Source organism: Asparagus officinalis, chromosome 1 (genome assembly GCF_001876935.1).
Source record: "Asparagus officinalis chromosome 1, Aspof.V1, whole genome shotgun sequence".
Classification (NCBI taxonomy): Eukaryota; Viridiplantae; Streptophyta; class Magnoliopsida; order Asparagales; family Asparagaceae; genus Asparagus; species Asparagus officinalis.
Window position 1 is genome coordinate 126,676,593 of NC_033794.1, and position 11,257 is coordinate 126,687,849.

Here is an 11,257-nt window from a genome sequence, read left to right on the forward strand (position 1 = left end):
TCTCTCGGCAATTCTTTTCAAGAGGTTGGAGCTGTTTTTATAGGAAGGGAACGTTAGCATCGGACCAAATGCAGAATAATGGATGAAGAATAATGGATGAGGCTCACGGAATAAAAATAGCTCATTCGTGCAGGACTTCTTATTTTGTAGTTTCAGACCTCTCAGTTTGCATATTAGCTCCCTGAGAACAAAAAAACATTAATTAACATGATGATCAATTTCTTCTGATACCCCAAAAAGATGGATCTGGATTCAAGGTACTGTATCACAGTGTAGTGACTAAACCTATGAAACCCAATCAAATTAGCAATGGTCTAATCTTCAATTAGATTTAATGTCAACAGTCAGAGTTCCTAATATAATTATGCACATTGTAATTATTTGTAAAATGCAAATCATACATCACAAAAAGAGAGAATGCATGAAGATTCCATATGTTGTTGTCATTCTCAACAAGACATAGTCCTTCGTCTTACCAATGACAGTCTTATATGCTAATAGTCAAAGCAAAGGTAAGAGAAAATCTTACATGCAACACCCCTAACGCACTTAAAATAAATGTTAAATTACTTTCAGTTTTGTAGAATGTAAAATAATCAAGTACAAAGTTTCTTTTCAATCTAGACAACAGGGATCAAGCACAAGTACAAACAAATTATTTCTAGTACTGCAAATAATAGCATTACTTGATTGTATAAAGAAGCAATTAAGTACTCCTCGGTGAACTAGTACACCGAAATGAATTTGAACTTTAGTTCCTATACATAGTCTGGAGAAAAAGAACAAGAATTATACATGGAAATAACAGTATGAGGTGATGGCTCATTTGTAAGTGAGCTATTAAGATACAGCTACGTGACGAGTTCATCCTAAAAGTCACATCAAAAGGTGTGAACCTCACACTTGTATCTCTTGTTAGCTCATTTTGCTAGATGAGCTGCTACCTCATAACCATTGAACCTGATATAATCTCAAGGAGTTCACTTTTTATCATGTATATGTTGAGACTTGAAAGCAACGAATTAAAAAACCTGGCTTTGCATGGACATAAACAAGGAGATACTCTACAGCTAAGAAAGCTTAATTTGAAACTGTTCATACACATATCGAGCAAAATATGATTGCTTTCGTTTCAGAATCTAATTTGACATTGAACATACATCTATTGCAAGATTTTCTTCAACATTCTTTAGCAGAACAACTGACACTGGGTAGGTGCTAGATTACATGAACCTTGGACCAAGTTCAATAGATTATATCTTATTCAACAAAACAATGCAATTGAGGGTGTCAAATAAGATTGGCTATAACTTACTATGAAAAACTCGACAAAATAAGGGAGGATTGCTGGCATCAACAACCAGTGACAACTATTATTGACTTGCCAACAAACTTACACATAAACATGGTACAAGATGTGGAATAAACAGCCTATGATATTTTATAGAAATAAGTTTGTAGACAATCTCAATTATCGAATTACCTTACCTTTCGTTTAGTTTTATATGAAGTATTTAAAGCACTAGTTGCGCGTGATGAGCATTTACATACTAAACCATAATTTGTTTCGGTAATATTTTTTTTTCCTTTTCTCGCTCAGTGAAAAAAATCTTGTAACAGACATATGTACAATATCAAATTAGATTCTGAAACCAAGGAAATCGTATGTTGCTTGATATATGTATGTACATTATCAAATTAAGCTTTCTTAGTTGTAGAGTATCTCCTTGTTTATTACCATGCAAAGCCAAGTTTTTTAATTTATTGCTTTCAAGTTTCAACATATACATGACAAAAAGTGAACTCCTTGAGAGTATAACAAGCAATGTTACAGAAAGAGTTAGGCGGACCAGACGCTTGACCCGTGGCCTAGCGCCTAGGGGCCTAGGCGTTTTCCTTTTTTTATTATTTAAGTACAACAATTGATAAAAAGGAGAGAAAATAGTGTTGTAAAGGCCACAGACAAAGGGGGGCACATCAACAAACTAAGAACTGTTAACAAACTCACTCTAATTAACAAAAAATGAAACTTCATAAGTGACTTTTAAACAAAACAGTAAAAAAAAAGTCAAAAATAAATTACAGTGACAGCGAGCAAGATCATTGCTAGTATGCTATTGTGGACAACTAATTCAACTCAATTTAATTGCATAACTGACTTGACTGTTATTGTTACTTCATTACTTAATGTAACACTTAACAATAGCTTTTGTTCGTCTCAATTAAATTGATAATAATATAACACTCAATTGATTAAGTAAACTTATCAAGTAACTAACTAATAATTCACTGTTAAAAAACAATTATAAGAGAACATTGAGCTATAAACAACCTAATAATCAAGAATATATAGTTGAAATTAGAAATAAATAAAAAAAGAGAGAAATTTGTCACCTTGGGCTTGGTCGGAGGTGGAGATTGGCGATGGCGAGCTTGGTGGGTTTGATCGGCGGCGGCGGGAGAAGGTGACAATGGCGGCGGAGATAGGTTGGGATCGGGTTTTGGGGGAATAATAACGAGAATGGGGCGTTTGGGCTGAGGGTTTGGGCCGACTTTCGCCTCCACTATTTGATTTTGGGCCGTTTTTGGGCTCCAACATCTTTCATATCTAATATCGCAGATAATAGCATCACTGATTGTATGAAGAAGCAAATTAAGTACACCTGGGTGAACTAGTACACCGAAATGAGGTTGAGCTTTAGTTCCTATGCCTAGCCCGAAGAAACGGAACAAGAATCATACATGAAATAATAGGTGTGATGTGGACGCTCGTTTCATTAAATGAGCTATTAAGATATAACCCGCGTCATGAGGTCCATTTTAAAAGTCACATCAGTAGTTGTAAACCTCACATTTTTATCTCTTACTAGCTCATTTTGCTAAATGAGCCGTCACCTCACTACCATCGAACCTGATACCAATGTTTTAAAAAAACAGCATAAGTGGACCTCCAGGCGCTTAAATTTGGCATGAGCAGGTACTGGCTAGGCGGTCTAGACGCCTAGTTTGCCTGCTCATGCCAAGTTTAAGCCCCCATAGGTCAGCTTATGTTACTTTTTTTTAAAATACTGATATCAGGTTTGATGGTTATGAGGTAGCAGCTCGTTTAGTAAAATGAGCTAGCAAAAGATAACGGTGTTAGGTCTGCACATTTTGACGTAACTTTTAAAATGGACCTCATCACGTGGCTCTACCTTGATAGCTCGTTTAACATAATTATCTGTCACCTTATACATATTATTTTAATATATGATTGTTGTTATGCTATTCTGTACTATATATGGGAACTAAAGCACAGATTCATTTCAGTGCTGTACTAGTTTTCACCCTGGTGTACCTAATTGCTTCTTTATACAATCAAGCGATGCTATTATTTGCAGTACTAAATATTAAAGTAACTTACTTGTACTTGTGCTTGATCCTCGTCGTCTAGATTGTAAAGAAACTTTAAACTTGGTCATTTTACGTTCTACAAAACTGAAAGTAATTCAACATTTATTTTAAGTGAGTTAGGGGTGTTGCGTGTAAGATTTTCTCTTACCTTTGCTTGGACTATTTGCATATATACAAGATTGCTACTAGTAAGACGAAGGGCTATATCTTGTTAAGAATGAGAACGACAAAGAGAATCTTCATACATTCCCTCTTTCTGTGATATCTAATGATTTGCAATTAATTACAATGTGCATAATTATATTAGGAACTCTGAATGTTCTTTTATCTTATTAATATTGACACCTATATATCTTCCATTATTCAGCGAAAAGTCCTAGTCCTTGGTTGGTGTAACGTTTACATGGTTCTCATTGAAGATTAGACCATTGCCAATTTGATTGGTTCTCATAGGTTTAGTCAGTACACTTTGATACTGTGCATTGAATCCAGATCCATCTTTTTGAGGGGTCGGAAGAAATTGATCATCATGTTAAAAAATGTTCACTGTTCTCAGATATAATTAACTCTTTTGGGCTGGACAGGAACATCAGGGGTGCAGTGGAGCTCTACGAGATGCTGGAAATCTGAATGGAAAAAGAAAAATTGCAAGAGAGTTTTTCGGACTATTTTGAACCTTTTTTTTGGTTTTTTGATTCTGGCTGTAACTTCTATCTTGTATATCTCTGCTGTTTTAGCAGAACACTTGATTTATTATGTACCGTTTCCGTTTGACTATAGAAATCTGATATTTCTCAAGTCATGAACTTGAGGTTGGATTTGGCCCATAGGTCAATGTATCAGTGTCTGCGTTGAATAACGGCTATGGTCCTCTCTTCATCCTCATTGATACTTTTTCGGTAAAGTCTCTTGTTAACATGGTTAGGAAAGTGTTGAAAAAGGTGTAGATCAAACTCACCTCAGGCGACGAAGAGCTCCGGCGAGCTCATGGATGTTGCAGGCGTGCGTGGGCAACGAACTTCGGGCGAAGTCGACGACGAACGTGAGCCCCGCGTGCGATCGCCTCCCCGAGCTCTGCGTTCGACCCCAGCTCTGCGTTCGACCCCCAACTCTGCGTTCGACCCCACCTCGGCGTTTGCCCCCACCTTTGCGTCCGTGGGCCGCTGGCGACAGGCTGTCGCCAGCTCATCCACCTCGCCTATAAAAAGGCCCCTAGGGTTTCGTTGCTGCGCTGCTGATTTCTTCCCCTCCTCCGATTGTTCCTCTGGCGGCGGAACCCTAAAAACGCAGCTGCGTTTTCCCTCTTTCTCCAGCGCTTAGGATTTGAGAATCTTAAGGGGAGATTAAGAGAAGGGGATTTAAGAGGAGAGAGAGAGAGATCATTAAAGAGGATTAAAGAGGGTATTTATTGTGGGGTTATTCATTTATTCTCAAGTGAGAATTGAAAGGGTTCATACCCTTTGATTATTAACACTGTAGCTACAGTGTTTATCAGAGAAATCTCAGTTTTGAGATACGCTCCTAAATTGTAATTTCTTGTTTGATTAATAAGAAATTATCTGTGTGGCTCCCGAGGACGTAGGCAGTTGCCGAACCTCGTAAATCTTGGTGTACTTTTTCTATACTGCGTTTCTGTTGCATTAGGGGATTTAGGCGTTAAATTCCCAACAAAATCTAATGAAAAATATTGAAACTTAGCAGGAGTTTCACGAGACATCCCAAAGTTCAAGGGATTTTGTGAGACATGCCAAAATTCAGGAGGTTTTGTATGATAAAAAAAAACTTCACGAAGGTTTATGTGCAAAATCCACCCAAAGTTCATGGTGGCTTTCCGAAATTAACCCAGGCTTTAATCTGTCTCTCTGCTGCAAAATGAACATGTACTAACCATTATTATTAGAAAAATAACTGTTGAATTCAAAATCATGATACCAATTAAGGAACAAATGATGTATTTTATAATAACCATTAATCCCAACATGTTAGAATTCCTTAGCAAAACTCTATAGTATTATTATTAGTATGTCGGAAATAATTCTACATACATGCAAATTAGTCTTAAACTATTTAATACCGACACCCAAAAGAACCTAGCTGAGTTGTCAAATTGTCTATGAGTAGTACTCCGATGTCTCATGTTTAACTCTCTTGAAGAGCACCCACATGAATTTAATTTTCTTGAGTACCCGAGCCCTGTTTCAGGGTTTAATACCCATGATCCGTAGGATACTATAACATTAACTATATAAAATAAAATATATAAAATAAAATAAAACCATTTAATACTGACATTTTGCGGTTAGGCGTTTACATCATTTCAGTCAGCGCTGGATCAAGTGCGGACCGTACACCTATATTCACGGGCTCACGCGCCTAACATCAGTCCAGCTCCAATGTAGAAAGGGACCGTAATTATTTAATTAACTTGATCCTGATCTCGTCATATAATTAGTATATTAATATTAATGGGGCCAAACTGATAAGTGAGAAATTAAAAAATTCTCAGGGTTTGATGTGATTTGTCTCTTTGCTTAAGATACAATCAATCTAGCAATTAAGTGTTAATGAGGTTTGATGCAGGTTCATTGCACTTGCTCATTCATTAATGATTAAGACTACTAAGGTGAGTTATACTGTTGTTAATGGAGATCTTTTGTTAGAAAAGAGAATCGAGTTTGATTTGGGCCAAGCCAGCAAGCCTAGATTCTTGTTAATTTTCCTCAGTATTGGTGTTTCGGTGAATTAAATTCGTTTTTATCAAAAAATTTCCCCTAATTTTCTTGATGTAATCTTTTGATTATCTCAAAAGGAGAAAGAGCAATTGCTTTCATGTATTGTAAACTCTACTATGGAATATAACACTTGCTAGCTTCCATGAACTGTAAAATCAATGTGAGTAATGTCTTCCTCCGTGTTCCTTCAAAAATTATCGCATAGTTGAATCATCACATGATCAAGCTATAGAGATGTGTCCTTTTCTTTTCTTTTGTTGATAACGGAGAAATCTTAATCGAAAGACTCCTGCCTCCGAGGGACAGCCCTAATTCAAACCCTCATAAACCATCGTGAGGACTCAACGTTTTCGAGAAAAATTCTAGGAGGCCCACCTGCTTAGATCAATTCCAATTTTGAAGACACTCGCAGAGTATTCGAATCTGAGACAATTGAGCAAGAAGTGTATCCATCCAACCATCCTAGTAAAGTAGCCCGATGGGTTCCTTTCATATTAATTTGAAGATTATTATTTTCTTCGCTAGAAACAAATAGAGTTGAAGTTCGACGTACCCTCTAAAAGTTAAGATGAAATAAGTGTCATACGACCTAAGATTAATTGGATTTCCTTTTGACAAACCTTGAACACAAATTATAACATAGACAGCTTTAGCATCAAATTAAAAGCCGGTGAATCTCAAGCTAATCAAGCTTCATGCAAGTATAAAAGTGCTTAGACCTTGGCCCTTGATCCTAAGCTAGTGAGCTGCAAGATTCAAAAAGGGGGTGTAGAGCTATGAGAAGACTTTGGACTGTTGACTTTCTATTAAAGATCTATGGACGTCATAAGGTTAGAATATAATTAAGCTTAATTATTCCTATTAATGTCTTAATCAAGAGGGCAATGATTATAGAATAGTATATCACTGATTCCTAAAATGTCATAATCAAGAGCTTGAACTCGGAATTTAGATAGGCATTAAAAGAAGAGATCATCCCTTGTTCTAATTCGGAGAACTTGTACCTGGCCTCTTAATTTATATATTCTTGTTCAAAAAAGAGGGCCATTTTCTAAATTGACTACATCTTCGTTTCAATATATTCAACTGCATTCACCTTAATTTTTCATTTGTTGATAATAGTGTATTGTAGTGGGTTTTAGTCCCACATTGCTTGGGAGAACAAACCTCACACTCCTCTACTTGTATAAATATATGTGCACACTCAATATTCAATTCAAGGGAAATTTACCCAAGATTCTCTCTCTCTCTCTTACTTTAACATGGTATCAGAGCTAGGGCTATTTCCCTTTCAATAAAATTTTTAACGCTTTTGCGTTCTTTTGCCAAATCTTGGCCTTATTGCTTTGCAGCCGTTTAATGTTTTATTTTTTTTATTTTTATTTTTAATTATTTGGCGTTCATCTGCCAGATATTTTGGCCTTGTCGTTTTGCGGCCTCTTAACGCGTTTCGCGTTCTCGTTTAACCTTCGGGTTCTATTTTAAACCTTCGGGTTTCATTCTAACCTTCGGGTTCTATTTTAAACCTTCGGGTTTCATTCTAACCTTCGGGTTCTATTTTAACGGCATTGTCGTTTCAAGACCGTCTCTCGGTCTCAAATTAACGGCATCGTCGTTTCAAGCCGTCTCTCGGCCTCAAACGAACGACATTAGTAACAGCATCTCGACATCTTAACGTCTCAAGATTGCTGTTATGGCTCCTTCAGAGAAGATTCCCAAACCACCTTTGCCCCTCAATGATCAAAGTGACTGGGCAGGGTGGTCCACCATTGTCACCAATGCCTTGCGTGGCGCTGGTTTGCTTGATCATCTCACCAGTACGGGACCAGTTCCACCGTCCATCAGCACTGTTGCTTCATCCAGTACTATTGCCTCTGGCAGTGGTGATGTCGATCTTCAGACTGCTCGTGCTCTCTATGTCAAGGAGAGTTCAGAGTGGCAATTGCAGGAATTTCGTGTTATGGATTATCTCACTCGCTGTGTTGGCTCTGGTCTCACTGTCGAGATTGGCTCGCTTCCCTCTGCTCAGGCCATGTGGACTCGTCTCACTGAGCGTTTCACTGAGTGCTCGGGTGCACGGGAGGCATATCTTCTGCAACGCATTTCTCTACAACGCAAAGGTAGTTCATCTCTGCAGTCCCATTTTGGACAAATGCAAGCTTTTTGGACAGAGTTACGCTCCATGCTTCCTGGACGTAATTCCACATATGAAGACTGGCTAGCCTGGTACGAACGGCATGAGGTGCATCAATTGTTTCAGTCCCTTCCTGAATATTCAACTATGGCTGATCAACTACTTCACCAGCCTCAATTTCCGACTTTGGCCTCAGTTATGGGAGCTCTCACTGCTTATGAGACCCGGCAGCAGACAGCACGACTCAATTTGTCAACAGACACTCCTACCTCTTCACTCGAGACTGTTTTGTCTGTACCTGTCACTGCTCCTGTTATGAATTATACTTCTCCACAGGCTCCCTCTCCACAGGCTCGATCTAAGCTCTCTTGCAAATATTGTAAGAAGGAAGGACACCGCATTGAGACATGCTTCAAGCTTCATCCTGAGTTACGTTCCTCAGGTACTGGACGTGGTCGGCGACCCCCTCAGTCTCAACCCTCTCGTACACCAGGATTGTTGGCCAATGCTATACCTTCTACTACTTCAGACTCTACTATTCAAGCTATTGAAAGTCTTCGCCGTCAACTTGATGCTTTTCAACATATCACCTCTACATCCGCCGCACAACTCTCTGGTATGCATTTTGCTGGTTCTTCAGCTAATCCTTCAGTCTCTGGTATGAATGATCTCTGGATTTTTGACTCTGGTTGTTCCTTTCATATGACTTGTAATGCCTCACTTTTATCCTCTGTCTTTACTTCATCCTCTCTTCCTCCTATCTACACAGCTGCTGGACAACCATTGTCCATTACTCAGTATGGCTCTATTACCCCACAAAATGATCCATCTGGTCGTCTAACACTTGGTCCCGTCTATGTGGCTCCACAATTGTGCTTGAATTTAATTTCTATTAGCTCTTTATGCATGGCGGGCCTGTTTGTCTCATTTTCTTCTGATACTTGTATTGTGCAGGATCCACAGACGGGCAAGACGGTTGGGGCGGGTCGTAGGAGGCACAAACTGTATTTTCTGGAATATCTTCACCTTCCAGAGTCCATACGTCCACGTTCTCTTGTTGCTTCTCTTTGTTCGTCAAAACCCTCTACCTCGCTTCCTGCCAATTTATGGCATAGACGACTTGGTCATGTGTGTAATAAAAGGCTGGAGAGTCTTATTCAGTCTGGAGTACTTGGTCCTGTATCATCTAGTTCTAGTATTGAGTCATGTGCTGGTTGCAAATTGGCTAAATTCACTGCTTTACCATTTAAAATGAGTACATCTGTATCCACTTCCTTATTTGATTTAGTACATTCTGATATTTGGGGGCCAGCTCCTTTGCCTTCTTCATCTGGCTACTTATATTATGTTAGTTTTATCGACGATTTCTCTCGTTTTACATGGGTTTACCTACTTAAGAATCGCTCTGACGTACTTACTGCTTATCAAGCCTTCACTGCTATGATTTTCACTCAATGGCAATCTCGTATTAAAGTTTTTCGTTCTGATTGTGCCAAAGAGTACCTATCCTCTGCCATGCGCTCTATCATGTCCTCTCATGGGACTATCTTTCAACAGTCATGTCCCTACACTCATGAGCAAAATGGTGTTGCTGAACGCAAACATCGTCATATCCTCGATACTGCCCGATCAATGCTCATTTCTTACTCTGTTCCTCGTCGTTTCTGGGCTGAGGCTATTCTCACCGCGACTCATGCCATTAATATCACTCCATCTAGCTCTCTTTCCGGTGCTACTCCTTATAGTCGTGTTTATACTCATCCTCCCCGTTATGATCTAGTTCGCGTTTTTGGTTGTCGATGTTTTGTTTTTCTGCCATCTCACGAACGTGATAAATTGTCTCCCAGAGCAGTTTCTTGTGTTTATTTAGGAATTAGTTCAGAACATCGAGGTTATCGTTGTTATGATCCCGCAACTCGTCGAGTTCATATATCTCGTCATGTTCAGTTCGAAGAGGATTCTCCATATTATTCTACTTCTGATGACTTTAATTTCCTCCACTCTACCGATCATGCTTCCCCGTCCACTGCATCACCCACTTCTTCACCTCAATTTTCCTTTCGAGATCTCCCTGACATCTCTCCCTCTCCTTCTGTTGACTCTTCCTCACCTGAGTCTTCTCTTACACCATCTAATCCATATCCTGTGGACACAACTCTCACTCCAGAAAATACTGTTGATCTTCATGCACCTGCGCCAGCATCTCCCCCGCCTGAGGTTCCTCTTGCTCTTCGTCGAGGCAAACGCCCACATGTCATGCCTGCCCGGTATGCTTCTGTTACTTCTTATTCACCTATCTTTCATAACTTTCTTGCTGCCATTCATACTATTGTTGAGCCAAAGTCCTTCCAAGAGGCAGTTCAAATTCCAGAGTGGCGACAAGCTATGGCTGAGGAATTTCAAGCATTTCAGCAAACTCATACCTGGGATATTGTTCCCTGTCCTCCTGGGATCTCTCTTGTTGGCAGTAAATGGGTTTATAAGGTCAAGTTTCGTCCTGATGGCACCATTGAACGTCGAAAAGCTCGTTTAGTGGCTAGAGGTTTTACTCAGCAACAAGGTATTGATTATGAGGAGACCTTTGCTCCTGTTGCTCAGATGCCCACTGTGCGTACTCTCCTTGCGGTCGCTGCTGCTCATCGTTGGCCCTTATACCAGATGGATGTCAAAAATGCTTTTCTTCATGGCTCTTTATCAGAGACCGTATATATGCAACCGCCTCCAGGGTCAAATATTCCTCCGGGACATGTATGTCTCCTTCGTCGTGCTGTTTATGGTCTCAAACAGGCACCCCGCGCTTGGTTTGAGTGTTTTCGCGATGTTGTGCTCAAAGCGGGCTTTATAGAAAGTCATCAAGATGCTTCTCTGTTTGTTCGCACTACATCGCGTGGCAGGGTTTTATTACTCATCTATGTAGATGATATGATCATTACAGGTGATGATATGACAGGTATACAATACGCAAAATCTCAGTTGCAACAACAGTTCCACATGAAGG

General features: G+C 39.4%; 1 long non-coding RNA gene across 1 annotated transcript; it reads right to left on the minus strand.

Moving 5' to 3' along the window:
- Positions 1-2,613, minus strand: LOC109844428. Its single transcript, XR_002248031.1, has 3 exons — positions 2,395-2,613; positions 108-181; positions 1-31 (listed from the first exon to the last, which is right to left on the minus strand). It is a non-coding gene; the product is annotated as an uncharacterized LOC109844428 (long non-coding RNA).